General features: G+C 40.2%; 1 protein-coding gene across 1 annotated transcript in view; it reads left to right on the top strand.

The window, feature by feature from the left end:
- The window catches only part of atp2b2 (ATPase plasma membrane Ca2+ transporting 2), a 143,637-nt gene that overhangs the window by 98,829 nt on the left and 30,311 nt on the right, over nt 1-14,497 (top strand).

Here is a 14,497-nt window from a genome sequence, read left to right on the forward strand (position 1 = left end):
GCTCTTCTACAAAATGATTCCTCTCAGCCATCAAATTTGTAATTTGATGAACCCAACAAGTTCCTTCAAGAAATACTTTGTTTGGTGTATCCATCTTTTATTCAAACTTGTAGCGAGTGACTGGCAAATCTAGACTACTGGATTCAGCATTTATGTGGTTAACAAAAACAAAGCGGCACCGACCGGATATATATACCCGGATGCAGCTTTGTAGAATTCTAGAGTAGGTGGCCTATGTGACGTGACGTGACGTTACCACAGAGCAAAGTCTACGGTGGAGAGCCAAATGGTGAAGAGGACAGGGAAATACAGTAAAGGTAAATAGATGGGAGAGGATCAAAGAGAAAGAATCAGAACCGAAGGGGTTAAAAAGGAGACAGAGTGATGAGCAATGGAGAGAAGACACCACACTTGCGTGGCAAGTGGCCTCATCATTTGATAACCGGAAGACTGTATTACTGTCCCTCAGTCAGCCTCCAGGCTGAAGCCCGGTCATTACTGTCCCTCAGCAAGCCTCCCAGGCTGCCACAGTCATGTAGAGCTGTACTGTAGGACATCACGCATCACTCTTACATGCAGAGACGTTGGGGAGAGGGAAGACGAGGACAAGCCTTGGGGTGGGGGGGGGGGGGGTCTGGATGATCCAATAGTGAGAAAGAGAAAGGGGGAAAGAGAGGGTGAGACAAGGAGGGAGGTGATTCGAAGAGCGTGAGGGTATCAGAGATGCAACTAGAGGGAAGAAGGGAGAGGAAAGCACCGCTCACAACGAGCACGAAACGTGTACCGATAACTATAAAAATGTCATCTTAAAAATCGTTCTAACTGAAGTGGATGGTAGAGTCCGCACCACAGCTATAACGTCAGCGATGGTGGTGAGCAGTATCGTTTGGAGCACTTTCAGAACGATTTTTATGAACAATATAAACGTTGACAGCCATTCAAAATCCACCAGGACATCTGTGATGCAATCGGTCTCACTCGCCCTCGGAAAGTTTAGTTAGTAACGGAGTTATCTGGCTCTCTATCTGGCTCTCTCTCTCTCCGTGTGGCCTCTGACACAGGCTCACACAGCGTCTTTGGTGCTACTGTTTACAGAACGTATCTTTCACCAGTGTGGATGCTCACATTGTTATCGCTATCACTATTGTGCTTGGTGTGAATGGCCCTTGAGACGTCATTTTTTCACGGCGGCGGCAGCGCAGATTCCCCCCCCCCCCCCCCCCCCCCCGATTTATAAGCTGATAACGCGTCACATCCGCGAAGCGTTGTGAGCTTATCGATCGGCTATTTTTGGTCCGTGACACCATCATAAGACATAGCATAAATCGGGGCTTAAAAGACAAGGAGAAGAAGTAATAACAAACAGGAAGGCAGGGCGGCTTATGTGAGGAGAACATGAGACGGGGGTCATGAATGTGCAAATTAAATGGAGAGCGGGGGATTGGAGGGGATTGAAGATGCGGGGATCGAAGTGAGGAGGGAGGATTAAAAGGATCGAGGGCCCCCAGGTGGAAACAGGAAGTTAGGGTGCCAGATGCCCCGTGGCATATGTCCTTGCCTGTGGGATCACCCAAGGACCAAGGGAGAGGGCAGCTGGTCCTTAGTCATGTCCAGGCCAAGACACGCCCAGCCTGAGTGCTGCCGGTGCCAGCTCAGGGCATCCCATGCCAGCTACCATCCTACCATGCGTAGAGACCCACGTCATCATTGTAGAGGATTTACTATTACTCATTACTCAATACGTCAGTACTCATGTTTTTCACTTAAATAAATACCACCAAATACCACAATAATGCGATGTAGAAATATTCTTGTTACAAACACAAGGCTTGTGTTCAAGTATTGTTATCAAAATAAACTTTAAGTACCAAAGTAAAAGTACTCAAATTTGTCAAAATCTGTCCAAAGTTTTTTGAAAATAGAAAATCTACAAGCTCACAGCGCGTTGCATTACGACGTGTTGTGAGCTTGTAGATTGGCTATTTTCAAATAGCCCAATTAAATTAGGCATAAGTTGTTAATATGTTTTATGTTATCTAAATCTACAAAGTTATCTACTAGTTACTAAAGTTTTCAAACAATTGTAGTGGACAATATTACAGTACAATATTTGCCTCAGTCAGAGATGTAGTGGAGTAGAAGTATAAAGTATCAACAAATGGAAATACTCAAGTAAAGTAAAAGCACCTCGTAATTGTAGCTAAGTACGAGTAAATGTTTTTTTTTTTACTTTGCACCAGTGGAGCCCAGGGTTATCTCAGAGAGCTAACTGCAGTTGTTTTGACACCAATCTGGTTATTCCTCATCTCTTCCTGTCCTTTTCAGTCCTGCTGCTTGTCTCGTTCAATCTCTGTCTTTTGTCTCTTTGTCCGTGTCAGCCAGCCTCCGTCCTTCATACTTCTAATATCAAAGTAAAAAACAGAAACATCAACATTTCTTTCAATTGGAGCTGATTGCCATCAGGGTTATTATACAGTAGTTTAGAAATGTTCATTTGTTTATAATTTTGTATTTTATTTTGACTTCATGTTTTCAATTTCAAGTAGTTTTATTTAGTTTTTAAAGCAGGTTTGTTAGCTTAGTTTAGTTTTTTGTGATGAGTCTTAGTTATATTTTTCTATTAGTTTTAGTGTTAGTCAGGGGCAAAACTCAAACAGCTCAGAAAAATAGCAAAAATAGACGAAGGACATTCTCTCTATGATTTTATATGAAAATAAAAATGAATGCTGTATTTCATACATCATCATCTGACAGTGTCAAGGAAAAGCTCACAACCTGTTGCAACATGACGCATTGTGAGATTGTAGATATGCTTTTCACTATTTTTTAAATGTTTTTCAAATTTGCCTATAATGAAATGCCCTATGGATGTCAGGTTGAAGGTGGGTGTCTGTGGGTTTTATAAGTATTTAACCAATGAAAAGACAATAACACTAATAGCTACATTGAATCCATTCGGACACAGGTGTTTGTTTCAATTTCCTGAAAAGTAACAGTTTTGGAGGTCAAGGTCTCCAGCCGACAGTGACAATATTTTTCTTTGCAGGCATCTGAACAGACTCTATTTCTCCACTCTTATCGGCCCATCACCCACATGTATTTTATTTATGTTTATCCGATACAGTAGGCAGCAGGTTCTCCCAAACGCTTCCCAAACAACACAGATGAGACCAATAGCATCATTACTCATTAATCAACGACAGGCAAGGTATCCATAATGTAATCTTTGCTCATTAGGAAAAGGGATTCATTGTATAATTCTTTACTCAAATACAGTATGAAGTATTCATGGTCCTGTTTGTCTGTGGCAGTGAGACACGCAGCTGAACATTAACCAGATGTGTCCAATTACCAGGAGAACAGGGCATGGTGGCACCCTGATTGGCTTTTTAATGATTCATGAGATTTCACATTACTCTCTGCTGTGTTCTCAACCTGATACCGGATCACATTGGCTCCATCTTAAGGTACTGGAAAGCAGTGGTTCTAGGACCCCCAAACTGATGTATTTTGGTTGGTTGCAGGCCCCCATCTGAAAAGATTTAGTGCCGCGTTGTGAGCTTGTGTAGATTCTCTCTCTCTCTCTCTCTCTCTCTCTCTCTCTCTCTCTCTCTCTCTCTCTCTCTCCCTGTGTTGTGGGTCGTGGGCATGCACGCATACTGTATGTTGTGATACCTGTGTGTGTGGGAGGGTACACGTACAGTACGTGTGTTTGCATGTCATAATTAACACTCGCCATGTGTGTGTGTGTACACATTGTGCTGGTCACTCTCTGTGTGTGTGTGTGTATCTGCCTGACGAATTGTAACACTGCTGCACAAAAAGGACAGACCTTTTAACAAAAAATGTGTCAACGACATCACCATCCGTACGCACAGACCAATATGTTTAGCCGGTAGAAGCACTTCCATATGAACAGACCTCACGGGCCACACTGTGGGTCTGCGGTATTGTTCTCACAAATATATTAAATAGAATAGTTGACGGCAGTGCTGGCGCCAGACCTTGATCAGCAGGGCAGTATATATTTTTCATGGGAGGCACTTTATTTTTAAACACCACTAGATAGGCTATATAACAAATGCTCTTGTATGGCATGAAGCCCATAAACACAATGATGCGCCAAAAACATGATGTAAAATAATGCACGGACCACAAACAACAAGTGAAATGAAACACAAGTACATTAGGCTATCAATCAGAGCACTAGAAGACAAGTTGAGGCGCAAAACACTTATGCCTACGGTATTAGTAGACTTACTTCAAATTTAAACACATAATCATAAGGAATCTTGTCGTCCATACAGAAAGCACACAAACACAGTTCAGTCAGGACAACTCATGAATGTATAGCATTCTATGATATATATACTGTATATTGAATATAAAATGAGCAATATATTTATTTTGGTTTGGTGATTAATTGGATCTGCTTTTAGGTACTCTGAGAAAGCACATTACATGTCCCTACCAATAGGGACTCTGAGTCCCCCAGTACATAAAAGTAGATCCAAAACGACAGGTGGTAGCTGGGGTGGTGGAGCGTGAGCAGCAAGTTTTGCTTGCAGCAGCAGCAGCAGCACAGATAGCATTAGGCAGCAGCAAAAGGCAAGCAAGGAATGAGCAAGGCAACTTCCCGATTTAAATAGGGTGCTCTATTATGAAGAGAGTATATGATTAGTTGAGAATAGAAGCATGGAGCTGAGAACGACCAATGGTTGGCCAGCAGCAACTGCACTGAGTTCCCTGACAGAACTTGCTCTGCGCATGTACAGTGGTCACCTATTCACATACGCACCAGAGTCTCTGAAAGGTACCCACCATAACCCACCATAACCTTAGGTTGTGAAAGGTTGGGGGTGTGGCTATGCCTTGGGGGTGTGTTTTAAGTTTTTCATTTTAGGTGGACAGTAGGTGGCAGAAGAGAGCAGAGGAAAGCAATTACTCTACTTGCAGTTTATTTCTTAAAAGCAGAAGTCATTAGAGAACTTATGAATGCAGACAATTTATCATTGAATTAATAAAACAAACTTATGTACTAGAGTATTTCCAATTTCCAGTACTTTTACTTTATTTTATACATAGGCTATTTGAAAATAGCTGATCTACAAGCTCACAATTTTCACAATGCTATTTTGAAACATTTTACACAACAGTGTATTTTCAAACATTTTACAGTGGTGTAAAGTAACAAATTACATTACACAAGTACTGTACATAAGTAAAGATTTTAGGTTTTTTTTTTTCTTTACTGGACTATTTCCCTCTCTCTCTCTTTCTCTTGTTATGCAGAAAGTCCTCTTTCACACGTTATGTCAAAATCGTCACCTTATTAAACTAATGGCCTAAGTCATTTTTTGAGGAAATTATATTTTTGCCTAAGTCAGGTCCTCATGACACTAGCCTTATATAAACGTTGGCTATTTAAAAATAGCCATGTGGTGCGTTGTGAGCTTATAGATCTGCTATTTTCAAAGGATTTTTATATATTTTGATAACCTGTGAAACGGGACATTCTACATGTATTTTTATGTGGTATATGTGGTGGCTTTTACTTTAAGTAAAATATCTGAGTACTTCTTCCACCACTGAAGAACAACAATTAAAGAACAGAGGATAAGCCAGTGTTTTTCTCATTCTTTTTTTTTTCTCTCTCTCTCAGTCATAGGAGACAGCTGTTGCGACCAGTGTTGCCAGAGTTTACGAGAGAAATAAGCAAACAGGTCTATGAAAACAAGCCCAAAAGAGATTGATTATTATAGGCCACATGAGCACATTAAACCTATATGCACCTCAAGTTCTCAAATAAAAAGCAGCAAGCTTCTACCAATATTTACAAGCAACTTTACAGAAAAACAGGTTGCTTATAATAAGCAAACATGGCAACGCTGGTCGCGACCCCTTCCTTTCATTCAGTGAGAGAGGATCATGGTTAACATATGCTAATAGACAGACAGTGGCTTCAAGCTTGGCCATTGTTGTCACAAAACAAGTTTGGCCACCTTCACACACAGTTAGGTAGGCTACAGTCAGCAGGGAGAGGGGGTTGGGGGAGAATTTAGCTTTTTTTTAAATCATGTTCTCAGTGGTGGAAAAAATGCTCACATTAGCTCAAGCACCCCTCTCTCTCTGTCTTCAGTATTAACTGGGTATCAACTGCCTTTTAAGGTCAACCCTAAATGCATCAAATTTTCTCTGATGTGATGTTTTAAGTTGTATGTATCTTTCTGATGCTTAAGTAAGAGTCCCTCTTGTGGTTAAAGCTGATGTCCAGTGATTTTGCGGCCCGGGTTTAAATCCCACGCTATGAGCTTGCAAATTCCATGCGGAATGTCCAGTTTTTGTTACCACAATATAAAAATACTCTGTTACAAGTAAAAGGCCTGTGTTAAAAATGTTACTGAGTAAAACTACAAAGTACTGGCATCAAAATATTTTCAAACATTTTACACAACAATGTATTTTCAAACATTTTACTGTGGTGTAAAGTAACACATTACATTACACAAGTACTGTACATAAGTAAAGATTTTAGGTTTTTTTTTCCTTACTGGACTATTTCCCTCTCTCTCTCTTTCTCTCTACTTGTTATGCAGAAAGTCCTCTTTCACACGTTATGTCAAAATCGTCACCTTATTAAACTAATGGCCTAAGTCATTTTTTGAGGAAATTATATTTTTGCCTAAGTCAGGTCCTCATGACACTGGCCACCTCTGGTAAAATCGCCTATCTCCTAATTGAAAAGGATCATGCTGTTCACGCCCCTTTTAGTATAATGGCCTAACTCCCTAGTGTGACTTAGGACAAAATAGGCCTTTCGTTTGGCCTAAGTCACATGTTTTTGTGACTTAAGCCAAATTATTTACTGATTTAGGCCATTTTGTAATTTGTTTTGCTTTTTATTTTGGCCTAAGTCAGATTTAATCCTATTTAAACCTATTTAAATCTCTTATGTTACATAACTGACAGACAGTGTTATTTCTATTTAAATAGTCATAATTTGTTATAAACATTTTGGGTGAAATGATTAACACATTGACTGCCATCGGCTAATCTCAGAACGTCCATCGTAGTGCCAAGCAATTTCTTACCTTTTTTGTTTTTTTGATTCCGTCATAGGCCCCGCTAAATCCGTTTAAAATCCGCGTTCATTTGGTTCGACACAAACACGGGACCCGACCGAACAAAACGCTGAAAACCGTGCGGCGATCCGACACTGCATTCTGGAGAACGAGAGGAAAACGCTAAAATGGTGGATGCGGTGAGAAAAACAACAAGCCAGAGATAATGGCGTCCAAAGTTGACCGCTAGACAGGAAACGGAGGCGGGAGAAAAACCGGAAACAGTATTATTTCGTTTCCGGTCCGCCCACTTCGAGACCGGAAGTGCAAAAAAAATCCGGAATCTGCACCTGCACGATTTAACATGGGAAAACTACGGGACTACGGGCTACGGGAACGGCAGTTAACGGTTGGATTTAACGGCCCGTAGGACTACGGGCCTGGCAGTGGATGTGTTAAGAAATATCATATAGTTTTGTTCTGGATCAGTTTTTTATTTTTCCTGAAAACCTTGAAAAAATGACTTAGGCCATTAGTTTAATAAGGTGACGAAATGTAAAATAGCAGATCTACAAGCTCACAACGTGTAGCTTAGTTCTGCTATTTTTAAATAGACAACTTTATATAAGGTTAATGGTTAATGTATGTTTTGTAATAATAATCAAAATCTACAAAGTAACTAAAGTTTTCAAACACTTGCACATTGTGTGTGTGTGTGTGTGTGTGTGTGTGTGTGTGTGTGTGTGTGTGTGTGTGTGTGTGTGTGTCTCTGACTGTGCAGTGTGTGGGCACAGACAGACAGACAGACAGTAGGGGGAGGTAGGTAGCAGATAGCAAAACCGGTTATGTTAATGATATACTGTGTAGCCTACACTACAGTATTCCAAATAAGCTGAGGAACTCTGCTATCAGGTTCCCCTCCCCCCTACAGTACCTCTGTCCCCACCACACCGTGGAACCACACATTACTGCCGGACCCCCGGCAGTAACTCTGAGGACCCTCTAGGGGTCTCGGACCTCCTGTCGAAGACCCCTGATTTAACACTCTCTCTCTCTCTCTCTCTCTCTCTCTCTCTCTCTCTCTCTCTCTCTCTCTCTCTCTCTCTCAAAATGGGGGTCCGCGGGCTAATAAGTGTCAATTTGGAGGTCCTTCACATGAAAAAGTTTGAGAACCACTGCTCTATATCTCCCCCCCTTGCACTTTGTCTAATTAATATTGACTGTTGTAAGTGAAAAGGTTAAGAAATGTTCAAAAAGTTTACTTTATTGTTTCAGTTTCTGAGAGGCTGCAGCCAGTGTGTGCAGTTCAGATTTATGTTGTTCCTGTAAGGATAATTATTGTTCCAATTCCAAATATGGAATCTGTAGCAGCAAAATACTTAAAAAGATAAAAACTGTTTTCTATTGTTCCATTAAATTGGATTCAGTTCTAAAAGGCTAAAAACTGTACACGTCTTTTTTTTGAGGGGGGGGGGGCACGGGGAAAGTAATATAAAGTAATATGTAATATATTACTCTTGATTCCAAGTAATACGTTATATAATATTATTACTTTTCAAAGGAGTAATAAGTAATACAAGTAGGTAACATATTACTCTCCTAAGTAATATAGCCCAACACTGATTATAAAACATATACATTAACCACTTTAGCCCTATATTATACCACGGCCATTAGAAAATAGACGATCTACAAGCTCGTAGATCGGCTACTTTCAAACATTTCAGTACTTTTACTTTTGGTACTTTAAGTATATTTTGATGCCAATACTTTGTACTTTTACTCAAGTAACATTTTGAACACATGCCTTACTTACTTTTTTAAAATACATTTTGATACCAAGCGCCATCTCGTGGCTGGACGGCCACACTACACTTTCTAATCATTTCAATGGGAGGTGCCAAGAATCTGTGGGCGTCAACTTTGAAAGGTACCTAAAGAAACCTTTGAAAACCTCTGATGTCCAATAGGTGGCCGTTTGAAGATCGTGCATGAATGAACAGGTGACCACTGTACCATGCACGACGCTCATTGATTTCATCACATTACTGTTATTTATCGCCACCTCCACTAAAAGGAAAAGAGGGAAAGGGAGAAAGAAACGGCGTCTCCACAGCGGGAGTGACAATTTCAGTACCATGGACAGTTCCTCAGCAGCAACAATAACAAATTAGGCTAATGAAGTTTGCCAGTGCATAATATACAACAGACCTACAGTACGTGTATGTTTGATTTATTAATTTATTCACCATTAGTAGAGCTGAAGGCGGCGATAGTGACCTGCACAAAACTTCCTGAGAACGGCGTCCTGCCATTCATTTTGGCGCATTACTCTTCCAGAAAGGCATCAAATCAAATCCGACTCTGCCCTAAATGTATGCCTGCATTATCCTGTATTTTTAACTTATGAATTAATTTGGGAATGTATGTGTTTGTATTTATGAATTTATGAATATTTATGAATAACGCATATACAAATGTTGTAATGCTGTACTGGTCAATCTGGATTGGGGGCATTGTCCCCATGCCCCCCATGGTGCCAGTACTGGTTGACGGATTGGAAAAGAAAATTGGGGAGGTGTCTTGGCCTACTGGTTGGTACAGCTATTTCTATTTGCAAGATTAGCTCTGTCTCTCACACACACACACAAACACTCACACGCACGCAGGCACGCACGCACGCACGCACGCACGCACGCCCGCACGCACCCACGCACGCACGCACGCACGCACACGCACACACGCACGCACACACACACACACACACACACACACACACACACACACACAGACATGCCCATCCCGTAACAAATATACCCGTACCACATCCAGATAATGGTCTATTGTGCTGCCTGCAATGTGTTACATTGAGGGAAATAACAGATAGTGTAGATAGGGCCAGCCAGCTCAGTATTTTATCTTTATTCTTATTTATCTTGGTTTGGTTCTATACTCTTACTCTTACCTGTACCTCCGCTGTGTTTCATTATCACTGTTGTTGCAGACATAACACCTGAGTTTCATCAATACAGGTTTATCTTATCTTATCCTAAATGCTTTGGCATTTAAGCTTCCGTATAAGCATCTCATTAACATCCTTCATCCTAAGCTTGTGTGGATAATGGGCCCCACTTGTGGATGAGTGCTACAGTAACAGTGCCAGTAAGACATTAATTTGATTAACTGCATTGCTAAAACAGAAACTTGCTGACTGAAGGGGAAAAAAGCAACAGATTGAAAATCTTAGCGTTAGAAATGCCAAACGTTCCCCTTCAATCTAATCTAAGAATATCAATCCTGTTGTCAAGCTATTTTACAATATTCACACCACTTCTATTTTGCACATTATGTCATGCTCGTGGAGTGAGAAACCACACCCTACTTTAGGGCTTTATGTGAATAATTACAGCACAGCAAACCCCAGCTATTGGGGAACCGAATATACAGTAGATAATAACTTCTTCTATAATCAAATAGTGCTATCTACTCATGTAGTGTATAAGGAAAGGCATACACATTCGTTTTTATTTCTTCACTGATTTAATGACTTTAAGCCACCCTTCATGAAAACATGCTTTCCCCAAAACAATACCTGAACATTTTTAGTTTTCTCTTTTTCTCCCAATTTAGTCATTATGCCAATTCCAGATTCCCTGAGAAAAGATGCCCGGCATCATTTTGGACCAACTGTTGGCATGAGAGTGAGCCCTGACTAACCGCAACATAAAGGGCATTACAATAGTTAAGGCGGGTTGTAAAAAAAAAAGAACATATATAACCCCTTCACAATCAGGGAAAGATAAAAAGGACTTGACCTTTGATAAAAGCCTTAGCTGGAAGAAGTCCGATTTTACCACAGCATTTATCTGTGAAACCAAATTAAAAAACAATTTGTTTTGTTATATTTGGCATTTTCATGCTTCATTCAGATAGTCACAGTGAAGAGAGACAGGAAATGCGGACAGAGAGCAGGGGAAACACACAGCAAATGGTCTGTCCGGCACGGGAGTTGAACCAGGGACACGCTGTAGAACAGCAATTCCCAATCTGTGGGGCGAATAATTTGCCAAATAATTGGCAAAACACTCATTTTAATAATATAAAATGAATATAAAAAATAGATGAAATGAGGAAATGAATGTTTTCATTTTTTTTTTTAAACCTTGAAAATGTGATTTCAAGTATTCTATGTTGGTCCCATTGATCCAAAAAAAGAATCAATTGACTGATCATTAAAATAGAAACGTGCTCTGAAAATGCACGTGGCCCATGTGACAGCTTAATGGGTGGGCCACTAACGCTTTTGTGATTTTCAAGTGGGCCCTGATCCAAAAAAGGAACCTGTAGCCCATGTGCTACAGTATAAATCCATTTTGATTGATTGATTGATTGATTGATTGACGTGATAACATTGTGTTCCAAGATTGTCTTGTACCGTTGGAGAAAAGAAACGTGAGTTATTTTATTCGTACACATCTTTTATCGAGCCAAGATGACAATCAACCCGAAGAATGTGTGGTTGTAAAATGACACAAAAAGAATGTCAGGACTCAGGAATTGTGCCGCTATCTCAGAACAGTCTGTGTAGGTACAGTATATAAGCCAGTGCTGTAGAGCGCTGCTGTCACTTCAGGGCAAATTCTGTGTAATCAGATTTGTTCGATGACTGAAATGGAAATATTTAACCCATTAAGACCGGGAAAGCATCTGTCATTTTAGATTTTAACCACTTTAACCATTATCTTATACCTTGGCTATTCAAAAATAGCAGATATACAAGCTCACAAGTTTGTAGATCTGCTATATAAAAACATTTACATTTGTGCAAATCTTTGAATATATATATTTTTTTTTACATTTTTAACTCAATTATGTTTGCTTTTGGGGAGGTCCCTGCAACAAATGTCAAGGACCCCCAAAATGATATGGATTTGGCCGCGGACCCCCCCAGGGCAAAGATTTCAGTTGTTTGCTTTAAAAATATATATATTCAAAGATTTGCACAAATGTTCATGATTTTTCAAAAAATAGCAGATCTACAAGCTCAGCACTCGGTGCCGTGCTATGAGCTTGTATAAATGCATTTTTTGTTTTGCCAAAGTATAAAATAATGGCTATAGCTAAAATCTAAACACAAATGCGTTCCTGGATTGAATGGATTAATGACAAAATGGATAAGAAGAGAGAATTGTCATGGTCGTTTTTCCCTCTGCATGTCACTGACAGTGTTTTAGAGAGTTGGTGTAGTGAGTGAGGCTCAGAAGATGACAATAAGATATACTAGTTGAATAAGAACCTTGTGAGATGCGAATGGAGGCTGAGAGAGAAGCTCTAAGTCAGCCCAACCTTTTTCCGGATCAGGGCCCACATTAACGTCTCCAAAGAGTTGGCGGCCCACCCATCTGCCCACTTAACATTTTTAGAGCATGTTTATTTTAATGATCATTATTAATACATCGATTGTGTTCCTGCTTGGATCAATTGAACTAACACAGTATACTTTAAGTTCCTATTCATCTGTATCACAAAGAAAACTCATTTTTCAAGGTTTTAAAGAAAAATACATTTTCGTTTTTCTTTACATACATTTTTTTTTATGTTAAAGTTATATTGGCAGTAAAATCTTAGTGTTATATTAGCAGTAAAATCTTAGTCTTGCAATATCCTCACGGCCCACTAGTGGTCCCCTGCCCACAGGTTGAGAACCACTGCTTTAAGTGATGTTAGAGTGAAGAGCACCCTTCTGCTTTCCATGTCACTCCCCCAAAGTGTGCTTTGCACAGTATTACCATGGCAACGCCAAGAGCTGTTCCACAGGCTGGCTAGACGAGCATATACACGCACACACGCACACACGCACACACACACACACACACACACACACACACACACACACACACACACACACACACACACACACACACACACACACACACACACACACACACACACACACTGGCCTTAACTCATAGAGATTGTTGATAGTGAATCGACTGGGATGCTCAAAGACATATGATGAGAGACATCACACACTTCACACGCAACTTGTCTCTCAGAGATAGACACATGGAAGAAATCATTGCAGTAAAACCAAATATAATAGAACTATTTGTTATTCATTATTCTTATTCTTATTATTTTCTTTGCCTTTTCTATCTTTTTCTAGATTTGAATTTCTTTCTTACAGTTTTTTCCTCGGGTGTGTGAACATACTGGGCTGTTGTTTTAGGAATGAACAAACAGAAGGGATGTTGACATAAACAGTCAAAGAAGACAACGAAGAGACAATTATTTTTGATTGGCTACTCTTGGCTTCATGATGCATTTGTAGTAAAAAACAAAAACAAAAACAAAGAGTAAAATGAATATATACAGTACTCTCATTGCTTCAAATGAATAGATCACAGTAAAACTCCATTGTGAGTAATTTTGCAATAGGCTCTATGCACAGCAGCCATATTAACACTTCCTTCACAGGTGTTACCAATGATACTAATTAGGGATGTCCGATTTTATCGGCCTCCCGATATTATCGGCCGATATTAGCATAAAAATTGATATCGGGAAAATATCGGTATCGGTTTTTGAAAAAAAAAAACTTTTTTTTTTTTTTTTTTGCTTTATAAATAAGTTACAGGAGTTCTTACTGTATATGGTGTGTGTGATATGAAATTTGAGCTTACCCTAATCACAATAATCCCCGCATATATCGGTATCGGTTGATATCGGTATCGGTAATTAAGAGTTGGACAATATCGGTATATCGGTTATCGGTAAAAAAGCCAATATCGGACAACCCTAATACTAATGAAGGCTCTGTTCCATTTAGTGTAGCACAGTGGTTTCCACGACCCCCATAACTCTGAGAGTGTACAAATGGAACCAAATGGACCCGTAACACACCCATAAGGGGCCATTTGGAAGCCCATGAGGGTCCCTGGACCCCAACTTTAGACCCACTGGTGTAGCAGAGTGTTTCCAGTGAGCCAACATACACACAATATCAGCACCCTGACTCTGTTTGACCAGAATGGAACAGAGCCTTCATTAGTATCATTGGCAACACCTGTGCATTTCTTCACACTATGGCTGTTGTGAATAGAGCCTATTACAGTTTGAAACTTGTTCAACCGCATGTCTGAAATGAGAGCATCCAAATTCTTTCCATCCATCTCATGTGCTCTCCCCTCCCACACGCAGCAGCCCTTTCACCTGCTCGCTGCTTCATTATCACTAGCTCAGGGGTCTTCAACAAAGGGTCTGGGACCCCTAGGGGGTCCTCAGAGTAACCACAGGGGGGCCGCCAAATCTTTGTGTGATAGGGACTCTTTTTTTTTTACACTTTTATAATAGGTTATTGTTATAACAGGTGAATATTCTGCGAAAGTTCATAAAAACCTATTTCCGATAAGCTATTTGGCGTGTAGAGGGAACCA

Source organism: Gymnoscopelus microlampas (assembly GCF_963454915.1).
Source record: "Gymnoscopelus microlampas genome assembly, chromosome: 7".
Lineage (NCBI taxonomy): Eukaryota > Metazoa > Chordata > Actinopteri > Myctophiformes > Myctophidae > Gymnoscopelus > Gymnoscopelus microlampas.